Source organism: Ammodytes marinus, assembly GCF_949987685.1.
Source record: "Ammodytes marinus genome assembly, chromosome: 22".
NCBI lineage: Eukaryota > Metazoa > Chordata > Actinopteri > Uranoscopiformes > Ammodytidae > Ammodytes > Ammodytes marinus.
The window spans coordinates 22,737,271-22,764,902 of record NC_137226.1 but is presented as its reverse complement, the minus strand read 5'-3'; the positions used below and the strand labels follow the sequence as shown (position 1 = coordinate 22,764,902).

Genomic DNA, 27,632 nt, shown 5'->3' with positions numbered 1-27,632 from the left:
CTACTGCCACACGCTCTTTGAAGATAAGTGCCAACTTGGGGCTGAGTGGACAGTTGGTCAAAAAGTCATGGCAAATTAGCAGCAGAGGCCTGCCCTTGTGAAGGCGTTTTAGTGAATAGCGGCCGTGTTTCTTGACCGAGCTCCCTGAAATTGTACAGTTGTGTTCAAAATAATAGCAGTGTGACTGTTTACATTTTTTTTGTAAAGATCAAAATCCTAATAATAGCTTTTATTTCCATACAGGCAAATGCATTGGGGACATTGCACATTCAATTCCAACTCCAAATATGAAGAAACATTTGTCAAATGTTTCTATATCTTTACAGAAAGTGAAGAAAAAGGAATATTCCAGTTCAAAAAAATAGCAGTGTCTGCATTTTTCTTTACAACTCAAACATTTACTGTATCAACTGAAAAATGCATGAAGATTTAGCTTTCCTATGAATCACTGAACTAATATTTAGTTGTATAACCTCCGTTTCTGAGAACTGCTTCACATCTGTGTTGCATGGAGTCGACCAACTTATGGCACCTGTGAACAGGTGTTTCAGCCCAGGACGATTGGACTACATTCCACAATTCCTCTGCATTTCTTGGTTTTGCCTCAAAAACAGCATTTTTGATGTCACCACATTGGTTTTCTATTGGATTAAGGTCCAGGGATTGGGCTGGCCACTCCATAACGTTAATCGTGTTGGTCTGGAACCAAGATCTTGATCGCTTACTGGTGTGTTTGGGGTTGTTTAGGGCCCTATGAAATCCGTTTTATTTTTTTCCAAATTCCGTTTTATTTTTTCACAAATTCTGTTTTTTCCGTTTTAATCTCATGACTTCCGTTTTTTTACAATTAACACTCATTTCGTCATCAGAACGAGTGTCTAATTATTGCGAACAAATAATATTCTAACAATTTAATCAGATATAAGGCTAAAAATCACAACATTGCACTGTTTTTTGTGCTTAAAAAAAACGAAAAAACAAATTTGTTGGGTATAGGCTATAACAGAAAATAAAGCCATTCATTTTGTGCTTCAAGTTAAACATTAAATATTATTTTTACATAAATAATAAAGTCCTTTTTTAAAGTACTTTTCAAGAAGCTGGACTAGAGTGAATATTGGACAGGCTTTATAGGTCCATGGCTTTTACCTGTGGGACAGCGCTTCACCTAACAGCTGGCTGCAACACCAACCTACAGTCTATTGTGCGACGGAGAGCTAGTTATCATTAGCATCAGCGTTAGCCGACATCACGGCAAAAGCTGAATAATGTAACACATTACACAAGTTACACTACATGAAAACAACGGGCTGTAGACGCTAGAGTTATAATTGCGTGTAGGAAACATTGTTGAGACTGGAATTTCGTACCACAGCGGCCGTTCCATAATACAATACTCCCTTTAGCAATGGCTGAATATAAGACCTCCCTGTGCTGTGTATCTGCGGGAGCGAGTGGCATTAATAACTTAAAAACAGTAAACGTTTAACATGATTACGTGCTTTTAGATGCTTTAATCATATGCCGAATTTATAAACAGACCATATTATTAACAATAAATTAAGTTATGTACATGTCAGAGTTACGTACATGGATACATTCATAAGTAAACATTGAATAGACAGATTTGTGAAGGGGGTTTGGCGCTGTGTGTTACATTAGCGATCCTGCAGCCAGGCTCTACTTTTCACGGCAGTAGTTTGGTCTTTAGATGTCGCCAAACCAAAATTCCTCCCTAGTTCTGCTTTAATTTCAACCGTGTTGTTTCCCTTTGCCTTGGAAATTGAATTTCACCAAAATAATGGCGAATTCCGTGACATTCTGTGTTAAACAGTAGATTCCGTTTTTATTGCCCAATTCCGTGATTCCGTCCGTGTTTTCGTTATCGCGGAAATCATAGGGCCCTAGTGGTTGTCTTGTTGGAACACCCATTTCAAGGGCACTTCCTCTTCAGCATAAGGCAACATGACCTCTTCAAGTATTCTAATGTATCCAAACTGATCCATGATCCATGATATGCGATGAATAGACCCGACACCATTAGTGTGAGAAACATCCCCATAACATGACGTCTGTGCCACCATACTTCACTGTCTTCAAAGTGTACTGTGGCTTGAATAGGGGCCGCAGACAGTTTGTCAGACGACCCCCAAACACTGAATTCAAGCCACGGTACACTTTGAAGACAGTGAAGCATGGTGGCCCAAGCATCATGTTATGGGGATGTTTCTCACACTATGGTGTCGGGTCTATTTATTGCACATGGATCATGGATCAGTTTGGTTACATTTAAATACTTGAAGAGGTCATGTTGCCTTATGCTGAAGAGGAAATGCCCTTGAAATGCAATGTCCCCAAATGCATTTGCGTGTTTGGAAATAAAAGCTATGATAAGGATTTTGATCTTGCCTCACTTTATTAAACACACTGCTATTATTTTGAACACAACTGTATGTCACGTGTCTATGTCGGTCCCCTAAGGCTGTGTACCAGATTTGTTGTGCCTTTTTCAGAAGCGCCTTTGTGTTTGTTGTCCAGGTCAGGTCCTCCTGAATGTGTGTGCCTAGGAACCTGAAGTCCGAGACCCTCTCCAAACTCTCCCCTTTCATGTAGATCGGCTGAATGTCCGACTTTGCTGTGAGGCATCAGGTAATGTTTTATCAGTCTTTTTAATTGGGGGGGGGGGGGGGCGCTTTTCTCTAATGGTGGTGTATGATGGTATCAGAAGCAGGTACATATGATCAGATGTTCCCAGGTGAGCTGTGTAGTCTTGTAACAATGCTTGATATTTGAGTAGGCTTTGTACAGAGTTTCCTCCCCTGGTAGCTAGGGGTGTAACGATCCATCGATATAGATCGATCCATCGATTGATTGGCGAACGATACAACTGAATCGATACAACGCCCAAAAATCGATACAAATCGATGTATTAGGCCTATATGCTTTTATTTTGACAATCTCCTTGCGAGGGTGCTTCTGACACTATTTCCGCCCGCGCGAAGCCGCTCCCAGCGCTTATTCGTTCAACTGTTAAATGGTTAAAGCAGCCACAGAAAGCAGTAGTGTCGGCGGGATGATGGCTGGTTTAAGTTTAGCTAGTAGCATTTCCGCGAATTCGAGCAACCGAGATTCCGAGGATATTTTCTCCCCTCTAGGGAAAAAATCTGCTGTGTGGAAATTCTTCGGATTTCGAAGAAAAGATGGGGCAACGGACAAGTCACATGCTGTGTGGAAAAAGTGCCAGTCTGAAATTAAATATTCAGGAAACACCACCAACTTGTCCTTCCACCTCCTGAGGAAACACGGTATCGAAGGAAGCAAGGAAGAAAGCGGTGGCAGCTCGGCGTCGTCAACGTCAACAATCCTGACCAGTATTTTTCCACAGAAGCTGAACCACAAGTCCAACCGAGCGATGAGCATCACAGATGCCATTTCATATTTCATATGTAAAGACATGAGACCGTACAGCGTCGTCGAGAACGCCGGCTTTCGTGAGCTAGTTAATACTCTGGAACCGAAATACACCATCCCATCCCGGCAGTTTTTCAGTGAAACTTGCATTCCAAAGCTGTACGCGCAAGTCAAAGAGGCCGTTAAAAGTGAGCTGATGACAGCGAACCGAGTCGCGCTGACTACAGACGGCTGGACCTCATGTACTACCGAAGCCTATGTCACTGTGACCAGCCACCACATCGACACCGACTGGCAGCTGAAGAATTTTGTCCTTCAGACTCGGGTTCTCAATGACTCACACACGGGGGCAAATCTTGCTGCAGTGTTGAGAGAGGCATGTGTAGAGTGGAATATCTGTGACCTAAAACCTGCACTTGTCACGGATAACGCCAGTAACATGACGGTAGCCGGAAGCAGAGGCAAACATGTCACCACACATCAAGTGTTTCGACCACACGATTAATTTGGCCACACAAAGAGGCCTGAAATGTGTCGGCGCATCTCGTCTTTTGGGCCGAGTGAGGCGAGTCGTCACTTTTTTTCACCGGAGCACGGTAGCAACGGCACTGCTAAAGGAAAAGCAAGGGTTGCTTGGACTACCACAACACAAGCTAAAACAAGACGTAAGCACATGCTGGAATAGCTCATTTGATATGCTAGAGCGATTTTTGGAGCAGCAGGCTGCTGTGTGTGCTTCACTCCTGGACAGGAAACTCAGGAAAGGGGCAAATGACATCCACACACTCAGTGAAAGTGACATCACTGCCGCAGAAGACACCGTGAAGCTCCTTGGACCTGTCAAAACCGCCACCACAATAATGTGTGACGAGAAGCAACCCACTCTGTCGGTCATTGCTCCACTCAGAGCAAAGTTGCTGCTCCACTACAGTATCACAGAAGAAGACTCTGCTTTACTTAGAGAGATGAAGGAAACGATGGCCAGGGAGCTAGCACAGCGCTACGAGGATGTGCTGCGGGTGCTCCACACTGCATCTGCTTTGGATGCAAGGTTCAAGACTCTGCCCTTTATCAGTGAGGAGGAGAGAGAAGCGGCCTTCCAGAGCATCACATATGAGGCTTCAGAGCTGTGGAACTAGAAGGTAAGCTAATATTTTTTCTCTATTATGCTTATGTTTGGATGATGCACTTAAATGAAACATGTATTCATAAATCTAGACTGTTTCTTATTGTTGAAATGCTTTGTGTGTGTGTGTGTGTCTGTCTGTCTGTCTGTCTCTGTATATGTGTCTGTCTGCCTCTATGTGTGCATGTTTGTTTGTGTGTGTGTGTGTCTCTCTGTGTATGTGTGTGTGTGTGTGTGTATGTCTGTGTGTCTGTCTCTCTGTGTGTGTGTGTGTGTGTGTGTGTGTGTATGTCTCTGTGTATGTGTGTGTGTGTGTGTGTGTGTGTGTGTGAGTGACTGTAAGCGACAAAGGGGTTCATGCTGGGGCCATTCGTTATATTATAGTCATATTTAATCATAATTAAAGGGTCACTATGCAGTTTCAGAGGAGGGTGATTTGTTTGATAATCAATGTGTGTGTGTGTGTGTGTCATCTACAGAATGACAGTGTGACAAATATGGAGGAGAACATACTTCCTCCTGCTGAGCAAACTGATGATGATGACTCTGAGCCTGATTTGGAGCCTGACTTGGAGCCAACCCCTGGGACATCCCAGGCTCAAGAAAAAGGTGTGTGTGTGACGTGTGTTTTTCCTTCTGGTGAAAAGTGTGATTGACTTAGTGTTACATATGAATGAGTTTATCCATAATCAGCTAGCTGATAAGTGTTAGGAGTGCATGAAAGATAGATTTTTTTCTTCTGAATTAATTTAGTCTTCTGTCCTGTTCTGTGTCATTTTAGAATATGTTCCAGCTCCCAAAAAGTCCAAGGCATTTCAAGACCTCTTTGGCGATACGTTCAGCACTGCAGAACCAACGCAGAAGACCTCCAGAGACCTAGCCCGTGCAGAAGTTGCTAAGTACAAAGAGACTGCCCCTTTGCCCCTGCAAGGTAATGTTTTGGAGTGGTGGAAAACACACCAGACCGAGTTCCCTCTCCTGGCAAACCTTGCCAAAACCTACCTCTGCATTCCTGGTACTAGTGTACCTTCAGAGCGTGTTTTCAGCACTGCTGGAGACATTGTCCGTTCTGAACGCAGTGTTTTGTCTCCTGAGCATGTCGACCAGTTGGTTTTTTTAAAGAAAAACCTCCCAAAGGACACTGGAGGACATATTTGACTCTTGTAGAGAAGAGAAATCCACTTTTACTGACAATGTGAAATGGTTACAAATACATTTGCTTTGTTCTGAAAGGGAATTGTCTGTATTAAAAATTCAAGATCATCACAGGCTCTTTAAGTTCAGACATAAAAATGTTTTTGCACTTTAATGCAAAGTGGAACTTTATTCTTTGTATTTTTTTCAAATATCTGGAAGAGCTCAGAAATAAAATGGTGAAATTACATTTGGTTACAAATACATTTGCTTTGTTCTGAAAGCTAAGATTTACTTAGTTTTTTTTAGCAGTGGGCTCAACTGATACAATGTATCTGCACTTCTAATTATTTAATTTTATTTAGCTTTTAATTTTTTTACAAAAGGGATGTGTTCTTTTTAGAATAAAACTGTCCACACAGGTTGGGAATGGTCTGGTCAACATTGAAGATCATCACAGGCTCTTTAAGTTCAGCCATAAAAATGTTTTTGCACTTAAATGCAAAGTGGAACTTTATTCTTTGTATTCAAATAGATGTGTTTGTTTTAAAATATCTGCAAGAGCACAGAAATAAAATGATGAAATTATAATGAAGTTGTTTTCTGTGAGTTGATGGGAATGCAACAGGTTGTACTTGTGTTAAATGGGCATATCGTCTTATATCGATCGCAGGCCCCTGAATCGTATCGAATCGAAATCGTATCGCAGCAGATTTTAAATATCGGAGAATATCGTATCGTTGTCCAATGAATCGATGTAATATCGTATCGTGATGAAAGCAGCGATTTACACCCCTACTGGTAGCACAGTGCTGATGGAATTTGGGGAGCAATACTTTCAAATCAGCATAATTAAAGTCGCCTGCTATGAGGTGCAATGCCTCTGGATAAGTGTTTTGCTAAAGGCTAATGGCATTATACAGATGACTGAGGGCGGAGTTAGCATTTGCATTCGGTGCTACGTAAACAACTGTAACCATGACAATGTTATGTGTAAACAATATATCTGAGCACAAATTTACGGTTTAAACTGACGCAGAGTAAATCTGAGAGCAAGCAGGAGCAATGTGAGTACAAGGGCAGAGTTTGAGGGAAAATATGACCAAATCTGAAAGTGAAATCAATAAATTACACTCTCAAACCTAAAGACTGCGCTCATGAACCTTGAATGAATATAAGAAAATAACTATAGATGACAACAACTTACTAAAGGGTGTAACTAATTTTATTTTATTTATGGGAAAACTGAAAAAACAAAAAGTTTTAACAAATTGTGTGACAAAGAGCTAAGTAGATGGGTAAATGAGCCTAGGAGATTCATGTCTGTTCTGTCCTACATGCCCTTTTAAACAGTGAACTTATTTAGGTATGTTTATATATTGTTGAAGTAATGTGACTGTTTTTTTGAGAAATACACATAGTTTTTTATGTAACGGTTACACCACTTTGACAATTTTTGCCATGATTATCCTCCAAATATTCTTTTAAAATTGATTAAAAGCAAAAACATTCTAATAGGGTAGAGCTGGGCAATAATGAAATTTCGGTTATTAATTGCGATAAAACTCATGTCGATTACGACGATGAGCTTTTGACACAAATGCTCGATATGAAAAAAAAAAAAAAAAAACAGTACTGATATGGATTTACCTAACAGCCAATCACACAGCAGAAATAAACGCAACTGCCAGTCAGATTGCAGTTTTTGCCTTTCATGTCTGAGTACACACCCATTTCCTGGTGTGAAATGCATGTTTGAGCTTCCAGCAGTAATGAAAGAGAGCCTTGTGTAGTCACCTCGACAAGAGTGAAGAGAGTCTTGTGTTTAGTGAAAGATATCGGCGCAGCACTCTGTTTATTGTGTGGTGTTTTCCTCTTCATTAATTAAATGAATCAGTGGGCTACACTGTGTACCGCTGCTAGCATGTAACCATAGTTACGTAGCTGCCCGGCCAGCGCTGTTCGCTCACTGTCTCTGTAGGATTGCACAGAGCCATTTCTGTTTATTTCCCGGCGTAATATGCTCACAACATCGTAACTAGCCACTTAAAACTCAAGGGAGACCATCATGGGGTAGGTCTGGGCGATATGGCAAAAAATATTATCACAATTAATATTTCGATATTGATCGATATCGATATTAATCACGATATATAGTGTGATACTGCTGAAGCTTGAAGAAACCAGAGTGTTCATTAGTTAAACTATACAATGTTGTTTATTAGCATATTGTGATAAGAGAACATTGAATCACATTTAAATATAAACATTTAACTTCACAAACATGTTTTAACTGCACCTAACTAAACAATATAAGATAGCTTGCCTTGTAACCTATTGAAAATATTGTAAATAAAAATAAAAGCTCTGACTTCTTTCACGTTAAACTCCTTTGGCAGGGCTACAGCAAACATCTTGTAAGATGTAAACATATTGTAGAGGCACAACCATACATAAAAAGTAAACAATTGGATCAATAAAGGCACTGACACAAGTACTGAACTTTAAGATATAAAATATGAATATGAGAATTACTGGTTTTACATGTTAGGTATTTTAAAAAGTAGAAATGTGAGTAGAAAGCGCAAAATGTAAACATTGTAAAACCAGATATTATGCTACATAACATAATGTGTTTAAAACTAAAGATCTGTGAGTGACTACTATCACATCTAACTCCTCAGGCAGGGAGGCAACAATCTTAAATGTTTATAGAGCTGTGGCTCAGATGCTTGATGAATGTCAGAGCACATCACAAGCTACTACTCACACATACAGTACAACAACAGCTGTAGGTAGGGGATATGCTCATGCTGTAGCTACATGGTCTTAAGGAGCGAACACACTAGGCACTTTACACGCGTACAGACGCGTATGAAACCCGCCCCTTTTCCATAGGGAACCATTGGTTTACGCGCGTACATGGCGCGTAAATGCGTCACTCGCGCTAAAGCAACATTTTCACTCGCGCTAAAGCAACATGTTTACGCGCGTATATATTACGTGCGTAAATATTACGCGCGTATAGCTACGCGAGGAGTTCAAAAAATTGAACTTTTGTTGCTCCTACGCGAGACGATTAGCCGCGTTGGCCAATCAGCGTTGAGCTTGACCCGCGACGTCACATACATTGGCAGGGTCGGAGAACAGTGTACTGTACACAGAGGCTGATGATGAGAGACACCGAGGAGAAAAATGTATTGCGGGCGGCCGGTGCTGTATGAAGCCGCTCGGGGTTAGAACACGTGGGGAAAGTAAACCAGGAGAATGGACTTCCTGGTTAATTCAATGTGCGGCTGTGCTTTAGCCGATAAACAAAGTTAGCGCCGTATAGCATTAGTTAACTCACCCTGTTGTGTGCGGGCGGCTAGCGCCTCATATTATGAACCCAAACATGACGACTGTCCGCGGGACTTTCACGACAAGTAGAGCGAAGCACCGGTGTTGATCTACGCCAGCCACGGTCCCCTGTCACAGCCAGGTAGGGTAATTTTGGCTACTTGCCTTTATGTTGTGCCGCCGTGCACCGATGCTGCTGTAACTGTGTTTGTTATGTAGCTGCCGTGAATATGCAATGCTGTTTTAATGCTAGGCTATTTGTGCTGTCCAGTTTGTCTTTTGGCACAGTTGTTGGCTGTGTTGTTGTTGTTTTTGTGCGGACATGCACGCTGTTGTGTCGGGTCTGATCAGCCATGGTTGATAAGGGAAATACAATATCGGGAGGGAGACTAGGCAGGTTACGCGCGTATAACCATTTTTGACACAAAATGATCAAGCAACATTTTAGCTGCGTTACGCACGTAAATCTTACGCGTGTAAAATGCCTAGTGTGTTCGCACCTTTACAGACCAGCAGGCTAATGAGGCTGAACTGAACAGCTACCTGTATGTTATAGGCTACTGTAGCTTTGCTTCTTTTTGATAGTTTTTCATAAGGTTCAACTACCGCAAAATACGATAGACAGGAGCGCTGCAGCGGTCGGACGGCGGTTAAAACTTTTCACACTTTCGGTGTGGCCGCTCCTATATTTATTCCCCCCCGTGTTGCGAGCCAGTGATCGAACAGCGTGGTGTCATCGTAGCAGTGGGACACACAGTGCAGCCTTTAGTGCAACCACCGCTCGCGCTGCTGATAGCAGCGGTCGGACGGCGGTTAATACTTGTCGCGTATTTTCACACTTTCTGTGTGGCCGCTCCAATAGCCTATATTCCCCCCGTGCTGTGAGCGTACAACTCCGGTAAATGCACAGGGACGGCTCGGGGCGAGTCGAGTCGACAGTGAGCGAACAGCACTGGCTGCGGCAGCTACCTGACTATGGTGTCATCGTAGCAGCGAGACACAGTGTTGATTGTAGCCCACTGATTAATTTAATGAAGAGGAAAAGCACTATAACAGAGTGCTGCGCCGACATTTTTCGCTAAACACAACACTCTCTTCACTCTTGCCGAGGTGATCACACAAGGCTCTCCTCCTCTTTCCTTACCGCTGAAGCTCATACATGCACGTCGCACCAGGAAATGGGCGTGTAATTAGACATTAGGCTGTTGAGTTTATTTCTGCTTTGTGATTGGCTGTTAGGTAAATCCATATAATTTTTTTCATTTTCATATCGAGGATTTATGTCAAGCGCATATTGACTTAATCGACGGGAGTTTAATCGCGATTACTAATCGTATCGAATTATTGCCCAGCCCTATCATGGGGCATACCCGAGTCTATATAAAAAAATATGGCCAAGAAATATTAATGTGGGCGGAACTTTTTTACTGTTTTTCCATCAAAGTGTTTTGGCGGCAATGCTATTGCTAATGCTCACATGTCCATTACATTGTGTAGTGAGCTCCGGCCGCCATTTTGTCAAGGCTGACAATCTGTTTTTGCTCATAACTCCCCAACCAAACATAGCACATTAAAAATCTTGACATCCACTTGTTCTGTGAATTGAGCTGCATCTTTCTGCTATCTTCAGTTTTGCGAAATTCATCCCTAAGGGGGCGCCAAAACCATAACAAATGTATATCTTGTGACAACAGCAATAACTATATACACTCAACAAAAATATAAATGCAACACTTTTGTTTTTGCTCCCATTTTTCATGAGATGGACTTAAAGATCTAAAATTCATTCCAGATACACAATTGTACCATTTCTCTCAAACATTGTTCACAAATCTGTCTAAATGTGTGATAGTGAGCACTTCTGCTTTGCTGAGATAATTTCATTTATTTCATTTAACTTTTATTTCCATCCCACCTCACAGGTGTGCCACATCAAGATGCTGATCTGACATCATGATTAGTGCACAGGTGTGCCTTAGACTGTCCACAATAAAAGGCCACCCTGAAATGTGCAGTTTTGTCTCACAGCAAAATGCCACAGATGCCACAAGCATTGAGGGAGCGTGCAATTGGCATGCTGACAGCAGGAATGTCAACCAGATCTGTTGCTCGTGCATTGAATGTTCATTTCTCCACCATAAGCCGTCTCCAGCAACTTCGCACAGCCATTGAAGAGGAGTGGACCAACATTCCACAGGCCACAATTGACAATCTGATAAACTCTATGCGAAGAAGATGTGTTGCACTGCATGAGGCAAATGGTGGTCACACCAGATACTGACTGGTTCTGAGTCCCCAGACCCCCAATAAAGCAAAAAAATGCACATTTCAGAGTGGCCTTTTATTGTGGACAGTCTAAGGCACACCTGTGCACTAATCATGATGTCAGATCAGCATCTTGATGTGGCACACCTGTGAGGTGGGATGGATTATCTCAGCAAAGCAGAAGTGCTCACTATCACACATTTAGACAGATTTGTGAACAATGTTTGAGAGAAATGGTACAATTGTGTATCTGGAATGAATTTTAGATCTTTAAGTCCATCTCGTGAAAAATGGGAGCAAAAACAAAAGTGTTGCGTTTATATTTTTGTTGAGTGTAACTCCAACACCGAACATCCCACATTCAAAAACTCTATATCCACAGATTCACTGAAGTCTGCTCCATCTTGCGCTGTGGTCGACAACGCTCGGGACCCGAGTTGCGTTGGAGGCTTGGCCCCCTAATAACTGCTTGCAGTTCTAGTTTGTATTGATATTGATACCATTCTCGAGTCTCCTTAACGATCCGAATCTTTATTGATACTACTATCGATACTTTTCTACTATTTTGTTGAAAGAACTGGTATTATTGCTTTAATTGCCTATAAAGTAGATCAGAGTTCAAAATAGGATGTTAAACAGGTCATAATTCCATATTGACTATCTATTTTACATTGCTTAATAAACAAGTTTTCAGGGGGCGCCCTTAGCTCAGTTGGTAGGGCGTCCCCCCCATGGGCCTCGGCCAGCAGCGGACCCGGGTTCGATTCCAGCCCGCGGTCGTTCTCTGCATGTCATTCTCCTCTCTGCCCCATTTCAACTCTGTCTCTACACTATCAATAGAGCATAAAAATGCCAAAAAATATCTTTAAAAAGAATAAAAAAATAAACCATATTATTCCAGAGGCGCCCTTTGTGCTTGGCGCCTCTGGCCTTGCCTCATGGGCTGGGCATGGCCGGTTCGGCGGGCCCGAGTGGGCTGTACGGGCCGCCCCTCCGGGGGTTTCGGCTGTGGTTGCTCCTCGTGGCAGCGGTGCATTTGGCTATTTCCCTATTCTATACTCTATTCTCTATCTATGGCCCTGGTCCTCCTTGGGACTAGTGCCGCACTGGGGCGTGCTCTCTGGGGGCGGGGGGCAGGGTCTGGGGGGCTGGTGCCGATTGTGTGTCGGTGGGGAACGGTAGAGTGTAAATCAATGTAATTTAATGTTAATTGTGTTCATATTGTTTAACATTGTTATAGCGTTATTATTAACAGCCCGAGGAGCTGCCTTGGTCTCGGTTTGTCTGGGCCTGAGTACCGGTTGTCCTCCCACTGAAAAATTGTCCTGCCGACGCTAATTGCATAACTGATACCATTTCTCTGACATTTGTTCTCCTCTGTCTATCTTCCATGATTGGCTGAGCGTTGCCCCGGGGGTTCTCTCCCTCTGTCTACCAAGCACTCTCCATGCTACTCGACTGACTCCGAGTTCTGTGCGGAATCAGCTGTCCTAGGAACGGATGCTCCCCGCCTGCTATTGCCTCACATCAGCACTGATTCACCGTCCATCTGGATAGTACTCGTTCTACTCGCTTGCTTGTTCAATCTTTAAATTCATTTTTGCTTTGCTCACTGGTTGCCTGTCTGTCCTCTTCCAGTTTTCCCTGGTCGTGACGAGACTGTGTGGATCTGGTCCCCCCTCTGGTAACATCTGAGAATGGACCATCAACGCGAAAGATGTTGCAGTGGTTAAGGACGCCACCTGGAGACGTGGGATGTAATCCCGGCGATGGAAACCTTAGTTTTCCCTGGTGGAGACGAGACGGTGTGGATCCTCTGGCAGCATCTGAAGTCTTCCTGCATCCACACTATTCGCACTTTACTTAGTATTACCATGTAATCACCTGGTCAATGATCAAATTCCTTCTTGATTTTCTCTACTTATGAGATCTATTGCAGTATTTCCGTCCTGGGAGAGGGATCCCTTACTCTGTCGACTCTCCCTGAGATTTCTTTAAAAAAAAATGTTATTCCCGGTAAAGGGTTTTTACTGGGAGTTTTTTCTCAGCCGAGCTAAGGGTGTAAGGGCAGGGTGTCATATTGTATCTTAGGTTGCGTTCCGAATCGCATACTCTTTCTTTTTTCTATTCTACATACTACATCCGACGATAAAAATAATCTAGTTAGGATGCAGTAGGCATACTATTGGGACATACTTTACTCTCTTATTTCATCATAACATTGCGCCTTGATCTTGCCTCTTGCTTTTATATCCGTCGCATCCCCGTTTGTTTTCATATGGAGGCTTCGTCGATGTGACGTCACTTCACGTGCGCACTGGATTGTGGGTCAGAATTGCCCAAATAGGATGCACTTTTCAACACTAACAATCTTGGCCGCATGAAGTAGGACATCCGGGTACTTCTAACCATCCTAAATCTGGCCGCAAGAATCAGGACATCCTAAATCTTCTTTCTACATACTATATAGTAGAAAGTATGCGATTCGGAACGCAACCATATTGTATCATATATCATATTGTATGAAATGTAAAGCCCACTGAGACAAATGTATTTGTGATTTTGGGCTACACAAATAAAACTGATTTGATTTGATTTATTCAAGTTTCTCGCCAAAAACTAAAATTTCGTTTTTTTTTGTTACATTTGAACACATCGTGATGACCTTTTATACCTTTGCCTAATCTTCATATTACCGAGCCGACCTGAACACATCACATTTGACACCGTTAGCAACTTTTCTTTAAGCTAACTAGCTCCTATCCTGCCGATTTTAACATGGATTTGAAAACTGGATTACTATTTTTAACTGATGGGACTTTCTACACCGTCGGTTGTGTGCTAAACGCCGCTGCATTGAATGACTGTTGATGCACGCGATGCCGACATTCCGAGCCCGTCTGCAGACCGCAGGGGTCTCTAACACGTTGATCACGAGCTACCGGTAGCTCACGGGCAGGTTTTCAGTAGCCCGCCTGATAGATTGACCGACTGTGTTGTAAAAAAATAAATAATAATAATATTTAATTTTTTAAGTTAAAAATCTGACGTAGGTGGGGGCGCCTTTAGCTCAGTTGGTAAGGCGTCCCCCTCCCGGGCCGGGCCCAGCAGCAGACCCGGGTTTGATTCCCACCCGCGGTCGTTCTCTGCATGTCACTCCCCTCTCTGCCCCATTTCACCTCTGTCTCTCTGCACTGTCAATAAAAGCATAAAAAAAACGCCAAAAAAATAAAAAATCTGACGTAGGTAAATGCACCTCTTCCTAGGGCTGCACGATATGGACAAAACTTCATATCCCGATATTTTTAGGCTGACTGGCGATATAAGATATATATCTCGATTTATAGCTATTGAGGAAAAACATATAGATTTTCAATAGATATTTGCATATAAAATAGCTTAAGCATTAATATAAAATTTCAAGAGGTGTGTCCTGTATTTTCTGGAGACACTGGTCTCATGATGTGGAAGCTCATATTTATTAATTTGTTAAATATAAATGAATTAGGCCTACACATTGTACATCAAAATGAGTCTGATACATGAGCCATGACATTTAGTATCACAAATGCAATGATAAAAAGTATGCATGAAGGTATTGAAAAAACATCAGTTCTGTGTAAACTACACAGTACTTTATTGACATCAGGACAGCAGAAAGTCTACACATCTGCAGGCTAAAAACACATTCTCTTCCAAATGCACCTTGGCTAAGAAGAATATGATGGTCTAAAAACATTTGAATAAAATAGCTTGAAGCTAATAGGCTACATGCTTCTTGCTGTTCTGAGTTTGTTCCCTCATGGTTGAATTAACTAATTGGAAGTCGCTTTGGATAAAAGCGTCAGCTTTTTCAATGTAATGTAATGTGTTGACAGTCCTTAGAAATGCCGCCGATGAATGTCAGAACGCCGATTGTCCAACCTAAATCTAAGTTACCCGCGCTACTTCATACTGCTGTTGTAGATGCTACAAGAGATTTGTAGTGCTTTGCAACGTTTGCAACTTGTTTCTGGCACTCTCTACAAACGCCCCGCTTCTGCTGCTTGGCTGTTCTTTTAAATCCGAGCCGATTCCAAGTAAACGAGCCGTTGTTATATTCCCGTTTGGTTTAATTCTACCGGCGCGGTGTTACTTTGCCTAGCTTCTCTCTATGCTTGTTGTATTGTGAACGGAGCGGAGTGAGGGGAGGGGGAGGGCTCACTCCTCGAAAAGTCTCACACACACATACTCTTCATGCGATGCGAGAAAAACACAGACGCTCGAGTAGGGATGGGGATCGAAACCCGGTTCTATCAAGGACCCAGTTCCACTTTTTTCAAAACCCGAAAATCAATAACGTTTGGGCTTATCGATACCACTATCGAGTCTCGTCGTTTTGTTTCTCCCGTAGGTCCTGTAACGCAATTGTGTGTCCCTCGAGTCGCGTCACGGCATTTAAATCAAATCAAACCAATCACTGCTGCATGTCCGCCAATATTTATGAATGATATGCAAACAGGTATTAAAAGTAAAACAAGTGAAGTCTGGCAGTTAACTTCGCTCGCGAGGATGGCTGAACGGGCGAAAAGGTCTATGGTTTGGCTTTATTTTACCAAGCTCGAAGATAAAGCAGAAGCGAAATGCAACTTATGCTGCAAAATAATTTCTTGTAAAGGGGGGAACACAACCTCAATGGCCAAGCACATCAGCATTGTGCATCAAATAAAGGCCAAATGCAGTACCTTCGACTGTCTCCGGATTGAAAAGACTCCTCCTCCTCCTCCTGCTGCTGCCGCCGCACCACAGGCGGGCCCGTCTTCATCATCCACAAAGTACCAGCGGTAAACGCACACACACAGACTGTGTAGCTTGTTGTCCCGTCAGTTAAAAATAGTAATCCAATTGTGAAATCCGTGTTGTAATCGGCAGCATACAAGCTAGTTAGCTTAAAAAGTAAACAAAGTTTTCAGACATGCTGCGTGATGATGTGTTCAGGATGGCTCAGTAAAACGACTATTAGGTTATCATGATGCGTTCAAGTGTAACGTAAAGGAATGGGAAATTGAGTTTTTGGCGAGAAACATGAGTAATACAGTTGTATTAGTGCTCTCATCATTTTAAAATATATATTTAAACTACTGATGCCAATATTTATTAGAAATTTAATTTAAAATACAATTATTTATTTCCTAAATATTTTCCTAATCACTAAAACATGATAAAGTGACAGTAGACAATACATTAACCAACAAGTGCGAACATTTATATATTTTTAGATAGTATACACTTGATTTTTTAAAACCAAAAATAATATTTTCTTCAAAATATATAATAATAATAGAAAAGTATCGATAGTGGTATCGATAAAGACCCGGATCGATAAGGCGTATCGATAAAGGTATCGATATCAATAAATATTAACGATCCCCATCCCTACGCTCGAGGCAGAAACTGATTATTTTAGCGCAGAATGACGTGTATCGATATAAACGATATTGTCTAATCTTGTATCCCATTTAAAATTATATCGATATATCTTACATAGCCGATATATCCTGCAGCCCTACCTCTTCCCATGGTCAAAACATCGCGTAGGGCCGCCATTTGCGGTAAATAAATGTTCACATGTGTCTCAAAGGATTTCTCTATCAGCTGGTGTGTGTGTCTGTGTGTGTGCTGCTCTGCGGCTCTGCATGCGGCCATGCGTGACTACAGCATGCACGCGGGAGAGTTAAACGAGCAGAAGCAAGCCGTCACTGAACTAGTGGCGAAAATAAACGCAGTGCGGTTCTATGGGGATATTTAGCTGAACAGAAAGAAGTGCTGTGTAAAGCTAGAACAGTTTAAGACTCCACATCACCGTGGCAGGCTTCCGCAAGGACCGCAGCACAGGAGAACAAGTACTGGCCCTAACAACCCACATTGAAAACAGCTTTGAGAAAAAAACTGAAGACCAGGGCAGTGTTCCTTGACCTCACCGTAGCATACGACACTGTGTGGCACAAAGGCCTCCTCCTAAAACTCACTACAGCACTCCCTGCCTGGGCAACAGAAATCATCCAATCTCTGCTCTCCAACCGCAGGTTCAGAGTTCACCTTGGACAGAACAAGAGTGCATGGAAAAGGCAGAAGAATGGGCTCCCTCAAGGGTCAGTCTTAGCCCCAACCCTGTTCAACCTCTACACAAACGATCTACCCACCACCATATACCGCAAATTCATCTATGCAGATGACATCTGTTTGACCTTCCAAGCACCAGATTTTGGTACATTAGAAGCAGTGCTCAATGAAGACCTTGCTAAACTGCACGAATACTGCAACACCTGGCGCCTAAAACCAAGCCCAGAAAAAACGGTCTCCTCCACCTCAACAATGCAGAAGCCACAAGAGAACCCAACATCTATCTGAACAGGACCAAACTAAAGTATGCCCCCACTCCAAGGTGACCCTTGACAGGACCCTATCCTTCAAAGAACACCTCAAAAGGACAGCAGCAAAGGTGAAGTCCAGAAACAACCTCCTCAGTAAGCTTGCTGGCTCAAAGTGGGGGGCAGTAGCCCCCACTATGCGTACTTCAGCACTAGCCCTTGTATTTTCTGCAGCTGAATACTGTGCCCCTGTTTGGTCCAGTTCATCCCACACACACCATGTGGACAACCAACTGAACACTACAATGAGGACTAGGGATGGGCATTTTAAGAAATTTCATTGATCGATCATCGGGAAAATTAAGGAGCAATTATCGAGCAATCGTTATCTTTTTTTACATATTAAAAAATGCCAACAGAACATCCAAAATACAGCGTTTTACCATAGACTGTATACAAGAGGTTTTTACTCAATTACATCTTTATTCCAAGATCTTCCAGGCAAACAACAATCTATTAAGACAAGGCAACTAGCTAGTGGGTTAGCTAGGGCCCTATGATTTCCGCGATAACGAAAACGCGGACGGAATCACGGAATCGGGCAATAAAAACGGAATCTGCTTGTTAACACGGAATGTCACGGAATTCGCCATTATTTTGGTGAAATTCAATTTCCAAGGTAAAGGGAAACAACACGGTTGAAATTAAAGCAGAACTAGGGAGGAATTTTGGTTTGGCGACATCTAAAGACCAAACTACTGCCGTGAAAAGTAGAGCCTGGCTGCAGGATCGCTAATGTAACACACAGCGCCAAACCACTTTCACAAATCTGTCTATTCAATGTTTACTTATGAATGTATCCATGTACGTAACTCTGACATGTACACAACTTAATTTATTGTTAATAATATGGTCTGTTTATAAATTCGGCATATGATTAAAGCATCTAAAAGCACGTAATCATGTTAAACCTTTACTGTTTTGAAGTTATTAATGCCACTCGCTCCCGCAGATACACAGCACAGGGAGGTCTTATATTCAGCCATTGCTAAAGGGAGTGTTGTATTATGGAACGGCCGCTGTGGTACGAAATTCCAGTCTCAACAATGTTTCCTACACGCAATTATAACTCTAGCGTCTACAGCACGTTGTTTTCATGTAGTGTAACTTGTGTAATGTGTTACATTATTCAGCTGTTGCCGTGATGTCGGCTAACGCTGATGCTAATGATAACTAGCTCTCCGTCGCACAATAGACTGTAGGTTGGTGTTGCAGCCCGCTGTTGGGTGAAGCGCTGTCCCACAGGTAAAAGCCATGGACCTATAAAGCCTGTCCAATATTCACTCTAGTCCAGCTTCTTGCAAGGTTAATAAGGACTTTATTATTTATGTAAAAATAATATTTAATGTTTCACTTGAAGCACAAAATGAATGGCTTTATTTTCTGTTATAGCCTATACCCAACAAATTTGTTTTTTCGCTTTGTTTAAGAACTAAAAACAGTGCAATGTTGTGATGTATTTTAAATTTAGCCTTATATCTGATTAAATTGTTAGAATATTATTTGTTTGCAATAATTAGACACTCGTTCTGATGACGAAATGAGTGTTAATTGTAAAAAAAACGGAAATCATGAGATTAAAACGGAAAAAACGGAATTTGTGAAAAAAAAAAACGGAATTTGGGAAAAAAAAAAACGGATTTCATAGGGCCCTAGTTAGCGCTGTTTTCGTAGCGTGTGCTGTTAGGTAGTGAGCAAAGTTCTTAGTGCTCTATTGAAATAAAGCAAACAAATGTTCAAATGCCAAAGTGAGCTTTTTAAAGTTTAATTATAAGACCGAATGTGTGGTTGTCAAAGCAATTGCCTAATCAGAATGGGTTAGAATTAGTTTTATTTTCCTGCTGTGGGTATCAGTTATATTACAAATTACACAAGCTTAAAAATTCAATGTAAAGTTAAACAATCCTTTTTTTAAGAATATTAGTTTGTCCCTTTTTGACCTAGTGTTCTGGAACTGAAAATCAGGCTGTCTGGTCATTATTATCATTAATATGCACGGTTGCTCCAAATAACAAATAACACCAACAACATAGTAGTCCTACATAGAAAAAATACAGTTCAATATTATTTAATAGTATTGCTTAAGAAACAGATTCCTTCCATTGAACTATTTACGAAAAATGCAATTAATAATTTATATAAAAATAAATGGTTACATATTGAACAGCAACGAAGTTGGAGTAGCCTATACCAACATAATTAATTATAATACACCAACATTGTTAACTGTCATACATAACTTAACAAGCAACTGGAAATTAAAAACCAACGTAACTGAAATGGTTATATTACACTAACAATATTATAAAAATTACGTAGGTCTCCCATAATCATTCAAGTAATCAATACATCCGTGCCTGTTACAGGCATTTCAATGATGTGTGTTTTGGTGTTTTCCACACCATGGGTAGCGCAAATGGCATAGTACCCATTAGAGATTATTAGAGCTCATCAGCACAGCTGGAGGTGATAGTGAGGCTGCCGCTGGATGAGCAACTAGTTTTTGTACATGATCCCGTAATGCACCCATCCTTTGCCTATGGATCTTTTGAATAAATGGATCAATATATGGTGAATCGAAATGATCGCAAGCAGAGGAACGTGAGAGTTGAGCTCACGCGACTAACAGCTGAACCAGTCTACAAATCCCTCGGCGACTGTAATGTTAAAAAGTCACATGCCTAAAAATCATCAACGTCCTTCATGTTAAGTAAAAGGAAAAGCCTCAGACACGAGAAGTTAATGGAGCCTCGCACTGAAAGAGTCATGGACCTATAAAGAAACACTGAGCCCTCTCGGAGGCCGGAGCAGAAAACCGAAACATTTGTTTCACTACGACTCTATTCAGCTGCCCACGGCTGCCCACCCCTCCTCCTCCCTCGAAAACAAACTGAAAGACGTTGGGCTAATAAAACGCTTGAGGTGGCGTTTTTAAATGAGAAAACTTCAGTTTTATTAGTACATGGTCTAAAGATAAGTATGAGCCTATGATTGATATCCAGAAAAAATTTGCGGAGACACAATCTTGTTCGCCGCTTGTATTGTGTGGACGGGGAAAATCTGCATCCGGGCTCCATGGAAAATAAGCTCCCATTCACAGCATGCAGTACCAATGGGTTGGCCACTAGTCCATGCTGGCTGCTCGGAGAAGGCAGCATCCTGGGGGCCTGCTTGTCACCCTTCATACAGCAGAGCAAGAGGCAACTGCTTGGCTAAAGGACTTTGCATTCGCTAAATAAATAAATAAATAAAATCACCGTGGCAACACTATCTATCAGCTTAGACAGCGCAGAGAAAAGTTTGAAAAATGAGTGTTGGACCAGGCACCTTTCAGTAAGTTTACAGAAGTGCCACACTGTTACTGTCTTTGACCTTTGGATAAATTTATTTAATCATTTTAAGGGGAAAACACATTGTATTATTTCAACTATTGAGTTATTTGTAAAACAGCCTGCTAATGTAGCCATACAAGATTTATTTTCAGAATTTTCAATGCTGCTTTATTTTTACGTTTTAAATTGGGAAATACATGTTCCAAAACGGACGACTACTAGACGGATACTGAGTTGAACAAGTTTTTTTTAACCCAAAGACAGTTGAAGGTAGGCCTACAACAGTTTTATATGCAGTCTATGTTGCGGACCAGTGTCAAAATATGACACTGAAGGAATTAGATCTTTAAAAGACACGACTCTGCTTGAGATTTAACATTACGGCATAAGACCTACGGGACTCGATAGCGGTATCGATAAGCTCAAACGTTATTGATTTTCGGGTTTTGAAAAAATACACTGGATTACAAGGGTGTAGAGAATGTGTGTGATAAGAGCATTAAAATGAGAAAAAAATAATGGGGACAAAAAAGAAATCAAGGGACAATTAGAATAGATAGAAATGTGCGATTAATTACGATTAATTGCGAGTTAACTATGACATTAATGCAATTAATCGTGATTAAATATTTTAATCGTTTGACAGCACTAATAAACAACATTGTATAGTTTAACTAATGAACACTCTGGTTTCTTCAGGCTTCAGCAGTATCAAATTATATATCGTGATTAATATCGATATCGATCAATACGGAAGAAATAATCGTGATAATATTTTTTGCCATATCGGCCAGCCCTAGAATAGGGTCTCTAAAAATGTGTAAAAGTAATGTGTAAGCTTTTATTTATTTCAATATTTTCAAATTTAATTTAACCTTAGAGACACCAAAAAATGGAGAGGGGTCTATTTGCAGGGTCTATTTTACCCCTGGGGGAGTCGTAGCTCCTCTGTAGGACAGAAATACGTCACGGTTCTTCTTCTTTGGTGTTTTATGGAGGTTGGCATCCTTAGTAGTTGCATTACCGCCACCTACTGGATAACAAACTTCTCGGTTCTAACCTCTCCCTGTCCCCTTACCCTCTAACCCTAAAGGGCCTTTCCCACCGCCGCGCGGCAACCGCCCTCTCAACCGCCTCCTTGCCGGAGGACTCCACCGGTGAGCCCGGCGTTTTTAGAAGCGGCTGCTGCCTCGGCGGCCATGACAGCGAGATGCTTCGGTGATCGTATCGTTGATAGCCCGACCAGAAGTCCACCACACTTATTTCTCTCTTTCTCTCTCGTATAACGATGTTATAGTCTCTCTATATGAGCTTTTATGAAGAATAAAAGTACAGAGAGAAAATACAGTTCCGTCTAAAAAATATTTCCCCTAGAAAATCGTCTTCAATCACTGGTTCCACATGTTTGTGTTCAACGGCGAATATATATCCAATCTTTTTTAAACGACAGACACTTTAACATTGACTTAAAACATGGGAGATCCGTGTTGTTTATGTCTGTACTCCGTTTGCAACGATGCCTTGTACCAGTGTTTCCCACAGAATTTTTTGAAAGTGTGGGGGGGAGGGGGGGTGGGGGGGGTGGGGGGACACCGACCCCCCTAGGGGGGTCCGGGGGTATGCTCCCCCGGAAGAAATTTTTTTACCTTTTAAGTGTTAAATGCATCAATCTGGTGTACTTTGAGGAACACTATTCCTATATAAATGGTGATTAAGATGGAGTTTAACACACTTATCAAAGGTTAATGAATAAATAATTTTCTATGATACACATTTGAGCCATCAAAAAAATTAAGCAAAGGTGGTGGTTACCTGTGGTTCAAAAGAGTGAACACAAGTGCCCTTTTGTTTTATTAGATTGTTGAATTACTAGTATTCAAATAACTGTGACTACAATCACGAAGGATAGCTCACAATATTCTTTCCAGCAGAGGGTGCTCAAAGAGCGCAGAATGAATTGTGATGGAAAAATTGCAGAAAATAGCTACTTATGAATACAGTCACAGCGCGTGTTGACACCGCAGGGGGAGGGGCTGATTGACTCGGGGAGATTGAAGCCTCGATCCCTCAAGCGGCGCTTTGATAATACGTCCATGATTGAAGGAAATATTGTTTCTTGAGATCACAGCGCGAATCACACGTTAAAGATTTTTATGCGGAAATGCTATTGTTTCCAAGTGAAACTTGCGCATTGCAAATGAAATGTATACATGTATATTTTTAAATAGTAAAATATACATATATCAAAAAAAAAAAAAAAAAAAAAAAATTAAAGTGAAGTGAAAGTGAAAGTGAAAGTGAAAGTGTGGCGGGGCAAAATGAAAGTGTGGCGGCCCGCCACGGAATGATACATCAGCGGGAAACACTGCTTGTACTCCCGCCTTGCCGGCGGGTGGCTGCCGCTGAAAGTTTCAACACGGGGAAAGCTGAGCGGTTGGGGAAAATCTGCGCGCGGTCACGTGGGCGGCAACCGCTTCCTGGTCCAACCGCCGCGGCTGAACCGCCTCCCATGCCGCCTTCCCTCAGCCGCCCTTCCCTCATTGAAATGAATGGAGGCGGCGGCGTTGCCGCGCGGCGGTGGAAAAGGGCCTTAACCACCCAGCAGGGCTCCAGACTAAGCTTTTTTACTAGGAGCACTGGCACTCCTAACTCAGAATTTTTAGGGGCGCAAGCAGAAAATTTAGGGGCACACCTTAATTAGACCTGCAACACATCTATTCAAATGTTTCCCAATTTAAACTATATTAGGCCCACTGATATTGTATTGTCAGCATGTTTTGGACCACGCTGACAACAGATGATACAATTCATTGTGTTTTTGATTTTGCAACGCAATGTGAAATCCTTCAGACATTCCTTTAGGAAAAGGGATTTTGACCCATTTTCACCACAGCCCCTTCGACATCTGAGCTAGGGGTGTAACGATCCATCGATGTAGATCGATCCATCGATTGATTTGCGAACGATCCAACTGAATCGATACAACGTCCAAACATCGATACAAATCGATGTTGTATATGCTTTTATTTTGACAATGTCCTTGCCCGGATGTTTGTGACACCATTTCCGCCCGACCGCAGCAGGCTTTTCACGCTTGTTATGATTATCAAAGTTCATTTCGGACACTGAAACCATCGGTAACAGACCTGTCGGTGTTTGCACCATGGGCAGAGGATCATATATCCCCGCTGACAGAGCAGTCGAGCCGGCGCTTACCGGGGCAGCGCGCCGCTCGACAGGCTCGCGGGGTTAGCAGCTGAGCAAGCGGGGCATTCGGCTGTTATCCCCGCGGGCTGTCCAGCACAGCGCTGCCCGGCTCGCAGTGTAAAGTTCCAAGAATGCGCGGCTCGGCTGCTCTCTGAGCGGTGAGAAGCTCCTGCGCTCCCCGGGGCGGTCACCCTCTCCCCGGGGTGAATTTACAAGCCACCGCAGCCTCAGCTAAAGAGGATAGCTCTATTAGGCTAATGAGCTAAGCTAGCGAGGAATCCACCAATTCAGTCCTGTGCCCTGAAACCCTACAACGGCCCAAAACTACTCAAATGTCACTCCAGGCATTGTTTACTGCCACTACACCTTAAGATATGAATAATAGTAAGAGATTGAAATATATTAATCTTATGAAAGATATTAATCTTATGAATGATATTAAGCTTATGAAAGATATTAATTTTTCAATCAAATAATTCAAGCTAATATTTTTTAGCTGTATTTTACATAGATAGAGGTATTTTATAAGGAAGTCCCCTTGACATTAACTAAAATGTCATCAAAAAGAGGGAAATAGCCGAGGTAGCAGCTTAAATTTGTTGTTTATCCTGTTAATTTCAAGATCTTTAGTGTTCAGAATGCATACAATGGATTAAAATTATACAAACAATTAAGAAGGCTATTCTATTATCAACATGTATTGTTAGATAACGAGATAGGCCATCTTGTGTTAAATGGGCATATAATATCGTCTCATATCGATCGCAGGCCCCTGAATCGAAATCGTATCGCAGCAGATTTTAGATATCGGCAAATATCATATCGTTGTCTAATGAATCGATTTAATATCGTATCGTGATGAAAGCAGCGATTTACACCCCTAATCTGAGCCCTCTGATTTTTCCTCCTCTATCTCTGCTGACTCCTCTATAATGAAAATAGTTATTGGCCCAAAATTAACTAGTAGTCAGGGTTTTTCCTGGCTCAGAATGGGCCTTTGGGGGGTCAGTACGCGACCGACTTTTTTTGGGGTCGCAACAGTAAAGGCAAACGGTTTGTGTATTTTAAGATGGGTGTTGGGTTGGGAGAGGGGAGTTTCTGTCCAGCTCAAGAGCATTTCAGTCAGCCTGTCAATCACTGCGTTACCATGGAGCTCACTGACGCTTATGAAATCACAATAAACAACCTGTAGATATGAAGTCAAAATACTAATAATGACTAGGCCTAACTGTTTAATACTTTAATTGTTTCTAATTGATCTAAACCATGGAAGAAGGTAGGGCTGCTCAATTATGAAAAAATCATAATCATGATTATTTTGAGTAATCACATTGTGTTATCACGATTATTAAAGACAGTTAATCATTGATTTAAGAACATTATGCATTTATTTTACTTTTAACAAGGTTTTTTTCTTTAAACAAAGGCCTAATTGAACTGAAAACAGGGAGAATAACAAGGTTTTTTTCTAAAAACACCATGACTTTGGACTTTAAACAAAGGCCTAATTGAACTGAAAACAGGGAGAATAGAAATAGGCTAAATAAGTGAAACATATTTTTAATAATTTAATAAAAATATGTCAAAATAAAAATAACCAGTTGTAAATGGTGTTGATAGTCTTTTGCTAGCATTAAATGTAAGGGCATGATTTATTTATGTCATGGAGCTGGCTGGATAGGCAGTTGCATTGTAGTGTTGACAGTTGTGGTGGCAGGAGTTAAGGAGCTTTAAACTTCCTGTGTTTTTATTCATTGATTGCTTGGTCATAGACCACTATGACTCGACTTAAAGTGAATAAACAAATTGGTCGGGATGTTTAAAGGTGCAGATCAGGTCGTATATCACTTTTCTTTCTCTCTCTCTCTCTCTCTGTCTCTCGGTCGCGTATGTCATGTTACTCGCGTGTCCGCACGTGACACATCTTGCACATTATTTTAGTTTGTTGTGAGTCTGAAGTGTTTTCAGACAACACAATTAGTTTTACCTTTATTCTCATCATCTAGAAGTTTTTCAAAACACCCGGCAATGCGCAACATCTCCCTCATAGCTACTCTCTGGACTAGCCGTTAGCGAAACTATCAGGTGAGGGAGGGGCCGAGCGGAGCTCACGGCTGAAAGGGTTTGCTGCATTTATAAGCCTGCATGCCCCGGCGAGCGGAACAATGATAGTTTAATAACGATTATCCCCGACCTGATTTCTTTTTTTACAACTGAGATTGCAAGTAATATGACTGGAATGGCGCGGAAATGGAAACACATTTGGAGCCGTTTTAAGTAGATTTTTATTTATTTATCTATATAAAAAAAAATAAAAAAAACACTTTGGCGATCAGGATTTTCCTTTGGCGGGCGCTAAAATTCCTTTGGCGGGCGCCAACATTTTTTGAATGCAGGAAAAACCCTGGTAGTAGCTAGATGACATAATCAACTAATTTGCATAATATACAATTCTGAAAGAGGCTAAATTAATAGAAAATGCTGACCAGGTAGTATACAAATTACCTAGGCCTCTTTACATATTTACAAACTAACTTTACAAACTAGTTGCCATAAATACAAGGTAAGGTTAGCTTCTTCTTTTTTTATTTTTTTTTATAGATATGCAGTCGCCTATTGAATGTGGACCTGTAAAACTATTTACGTGTTTACAACATAGATAGGTTTACAAACGTCAGCTTTTGCTCAGAGCAACATGGTGTTGTCTGTCTGATGCAGGTATTGGGGGGGGGGGGGGGGGTGGGCTGCTATCAGACCATGTATCAGACACACAGACCGTCTCTCTCTCTCTCTCTCTCTCTCTCTCTCTCTCTCTCTCTCTCTCTCTCTCTCTCTCTCTCTCTCTCTCTCTCTCTCTCTCTCTCTCTCTCTCTCTCTCTCTCTCTCTCTCTCTCACACACAAAGCACTAATAATGTTAGCTCTGCTGCTAGTAGCCTACTACCAGTTAATTTGCAGATCAACACAAACATTAGCAACAGTTAGCAGAGGAACATCTTTACAGCCTGCATGTAGGTCTCAATAAATGGGCCAGAGGTGTCACTTCAAATACCAGGAGGCAGTGGAAGCTTGAAAGTAAGATGCTGGAAAAGTATTCAAAACAGCCTGTCCTTAGCCAAAATTTTAGATTTTGAATAAAATAAAATAAAATTTTAAAACAGATTGTTGTAGGCCAAAAAAAGGTCTTTGAGAAAAAAGTTTTTAAGAATTGCTGTTGTAAAAAGAATAAGGTAAAAAAAAAACATTGGTGTGACCAGTGTTTTTTTTAAGTGCTGTTCAAGTTCTTTATAACATGGTTTTTGTTTGCATAAAACACGTCTCATTTGCAGTTATTGTCGGTTTAGAAATTAAAAAATTACAAATGTTCCAACTCAAATAATATTTGACACATCTTTTGTCAGGCTGTACTT

At 41.5% G+C, this 27,632-nt stretch overlaps 1 protein-coding gene across 2 annotated transcripts in view; it reads right to left on the bottom strand.

Moving 5' to 3' along the window:
• Positions 1–27,632, bottom strand: part of mrps33 (mitochondrial ribosomal protein S33) — a 35,688-nt gene that overhangs the window by 7,468 nt on the left and 588 nt on the right. The gene's annotated exons all lie outside the window — the stretch shown is intronic.